Source organism: Buceros rhinoceros, unplaced genomic scaffold (genome assembly GCF_000710305.1).
Source record: "Buceros rhinoceros silvestris isolate BGI_N320 unplaced genomic scaffold, ASM71030v1 scaffold19653, whole genome shotgun sequence".
In the NCBI taxonomy this organism is placed as follows: domain Eukaryota; kingdom Metazoa; phylum Chordata; class Aves; order Bucerotiformes; family Bucerotidae; genus Buceros; species Buceros rhinoceros.
Genome location: NW_010403280.1, coordinates 65,154 through 69,249, shown reverse-complemented (window position 1 = coordinate 69,249; position 4,096 = coordinate 65,154).

Genomic DNA, 4,096 nt, shown 5'->3' with positions numbered 1-4,096 from the left:
GTCCGCCGGACCCGCTCCCAGGACAGCACAGCTCTCTCCCACCGAAGCCACACCTTCCGAGGTGGCAGATAGTCCAGATAGTCCACACTCCTCTAGGAACTTACCACCAGGCCAATACCCCCAGCCATCACCCTATTCGGCATGATAAACCTCACCTTATTTCTCTCAGAGCTTTTAATAGCGACTTCCCTGTTCCTTGACTTATTTAATTCCATGGGAAAAAAGCTCCCCCTGCCACCGGTTCAACAGCACCATCAGTCCCCCGTTCCATTTACTTCCTGGGGATGTCACTGGAGAGCTCGAAACTCACAGTCAAGAGCCTCCACGTTAAACCAAAATCCCGAGCAGAGATTCTCAGACTCTTTTTGTGAGTCACGATGACAGGAAAACTGCTGTGGTCATGAATAAACATCGCTGGGTTTTCTTTGTTTTCTGCTAAAGCGAAGTTTACTTTTTGGGCTCTGCGAAGGACCGCTTGCAGGGACTCAGAGCAACCAGAAAAATACGAAGACTTGAAGTGGGGGTTTTAATGCAAAGACTAAGGTGTTCCTCAAAAAGCTGAAGTTCTTGAGCAAACCTTAAAATGAAGAGAACATGAACAGCTAAAACATTTTTGCACAAACTGAAAAACTCCTCTACCAGTAGGGAACAAGCTGGGACTTGCACAAGGCCCTGCACACCCTGGCAAACCTCTTAATTGCTGAGAGCAGACAAAGTCTGTTTAGTCATGTCTGCTGAAGTGGGAAGGATATTACAACATCTGCGCAGCCTGTTTCCACACAGGTTAATCGGTTCGTGAAGCTTGTTTTCAGCCCACCTTTCTCCCGCCAGAAGCCCACACACATGGGCACCGTTACACAGGTTGGCCATACACCGCCCAACAGACCAGCAGCCTCTGCAGAGAAGTTCACAAACAGGCAACCAAAGAAACAACCGCGGAGTCCCAGCAGACAGCAGACCCTACACACCTCACTAACATCCAGGAGGGGTTTTGTAAGAGTCTAAGTATGCCTCGGTGGAATTTCCAAACAGGCATGTTCAAAGTTTCATTGCCCACCAAGGAGAACACAGGGAACCACGGCGTGGCAAATGAAACAGGCAGCAGCTGAGCCTGGTGGGTGAATTCAAACTGGTTCCTTCATGACCAATTAAAATAACCAATAAAAGGGTGGGATGGGTAACACAGGGTTCTTTTCAAGAGATTCCAGCAAGTTTTTTAATGTGTGTTCCTAAAGAGCCAAAAGCTCTTCACCTACAAAACATGCCACGTGGCACAAAACAATAGTTAGAATCAGCACGGAGGTGGATCTCAGGTAAATCAGCTACTCAAGGAGTAAGAGCCATTCTGAGCTCTACAAACAGCCAAACATTGTTTTCCTGCTTTGGCAGTGTTGCCTCGACTCCCAACACATACCCTCTCTTTGACCTCTGTCACATTATTGGAAGGAAGAGTTTTCCAATGCATCTATACACTGATCACAAAATGGTATGTAAAGAGCAGCTTCATGACCTCGTCAATGTGGGTCAATCTTGCTCCACAAGACTATGTTAAGGTCCAGACAACCAGCAAAATATTAAACAAAACCATACACAAATTAGGATACAACTCTTCCTGTGGCTGGCCCCCTCTGCCCCATCTAGGTTCTGGTATGGCTCACAGAGCCCAGAGGTGTATCGGTTCTGTCGTGTACAGAGAAGGGCCACTGAGGAAACATGAGGAAGTGATATATCTGTACGAAAATACCTACTCTTCCCGTCAGCTTAGCTTTGCATTCTGGAGAATCTTCAGCCTTGTGGGTGATAAAGACACAATATCAAGTGTAAGCTTAAGTTATTTATGTGTATTTTAACAGATTTTGAATTCATATGTAGGAATAAATTTAATCAAAAGTTTAAACCTATTTGGAATTCCAACACCTCAGAACATAAAACTTCATTTAGGCTTCACGTCCCATTAAATAACTGAGTAGGATTTGGTTTTCACAAGGGAAAACCCCTAAAAGATCAGGTTCAATAAAAGGAAGGATACATCTCCACTGATGTCTCCAAGCCGCAGCTGAGTTCTAATCTGGGGCAGTGATAACATCAGTGACATTAGCTTAGAAACAATCGCTGTTTGCTTTATTTGGAGCAGTCAATCGCAAAGGGATTTAATCTCTAAGACTAGTACTTTTCCCACACCAAGGAAAAATGAAATTCATGTGGAGAGCAAGTACAAAGCTGGGCAAGCACACCACATTATTTCATTTAGGGGAATTTTTTGTAAATTATGGCAAAGAAGAAAGAAGTCAAAACCCAACAAATCATTCAAAAGGCAGAACAAGTTCCAAGTTACTCCAATTATAATAGTTCATGCACAGAGATTAGAAGTACCATAAAAACTTATGGAAAATTGTGCAGTGAGTCAAAGGTTATTAAAGGACAATGAGGAATGGGATAATTATCACATTTCTTCATGCTTGTGAACTGGATTCCAAGAACATTCCACGAGCAGGACAGTGCAGCAGAGATGACACAGGTACGCCGCTCGACTTATACGTCATGGTACATTACATTAATAAAGGTAGTGTGTTTGTTACTTTGAGAAGATGGTGGTGCTGCCTTCATCTATAATCCACTCCATGGAGGCCAGGCAGACGCATCTCAAGAAAGGGCAGCACCAAACCTGATGAAATCAAGCGGCAATGAGAATGAAGAATAACCATATTTAGGCTGTCTGATGACTGGAGATGGTCTATGAAAAATGAGGAGACTTATTACGAGTGTTTCACAGAAACTGAGATGAAAAGTTATTAACTGGGGTTCTAATTTCACTGCACACTGGAGGCATTCTGCAGTAAAAGAAAGGTGTCAGAAAGCTGACAGCACTGGTGGTGCGAGGTCAAAACAAGAGATATACAAAGCAAAATGATTTTTAAGACAAGCCAAAAGTTAGGTCATAAGATGCATGGAAGGGTAGACATCAAAAAGCTCATGGTGACTGACACTGTAAAGGACAAAGAGGTGCTAGAATATAAAAATTTAAAATTCCGTAAAACACTGGACAAAGTAGCAAATGGGACTTCATAAAAGAGAAAACCCTGGGCCTGAAGAGATCTCAGTGCCACACAAAGCTACTCCTTGCTGGGAACTAGGCTGCCCACTGGTAAAACATTTACCCGAAGAATGAGGTTTTTCATTGGAGGTGACCAAAGCAGCGATCCAGCCCAACTGCTAAAGAAATAAGGTATAAAGTGATTTTTGAAGTTTAAGAACTAGGTGAAGCAATATAGGTGTCTCCTGACAGCTCTGGTCATGACAAACCACTTTTGTTTTGGAAGGACTGATGGCAACGAGCTGGTTGCCATCCAGCAGCGCGGAACTCAGCTGACTAAGCATGGCCAGACCAACAGTTGTCATTATGATAAATCAGTGCTTCAGAGCTGGTTGCTGCAGTCACACTCCCGAGGGCTGTACAGTGGGAATTCCAGCCTCCCTCTGAACCTCGTCCTTCCAAATTGCTTTGCCTGTTTTGGCCCTAGGCTGCGTATTAGAAATGATAAAAGTAGCTCTTTCATACTCAAAGCAAGACAGTTCGATTGCCAGTGTCAACATGACAAAGTGCTCATGGCTATGGGAGTGGGGGGGGGAAGCAAACACGGGGGGGCATGAGCGAAAGCTCTGCAGTTAACACCAGGCAAGTAGGAACAGGAGCTTCTCCCTCCAGTGGAAGCCCAGACTTATCCCACCATATTTTTTTACCTTCTGTATGTTGCCTTGTCTCAGAATTGTTGCTCTGGCATTAATTACCCATCCAATCCATTATAATGACTCTTACAACATCAAGATGAAGAAATGTCCCTGGAAACAATTCTATGTCTTTGATAGACATTATATGCTCGTTTCATCAGTGTTTCCTTTTTTCAGAACAGTGAAAAGAAATAACCAACAAGGAAATAAACATAATTTCTTGAGACAAACTCAAAATGCTATGCTCTGTGCTAACCCATAAGGTACGGAGATTTTTTTCACCCGTCAAGCTAGAGTGACCAATGTTCAGTTCCAGCAGTAGAATATACTGGTTCTTTGACAGCAAAGAAATTTGAATTAGGGAAAG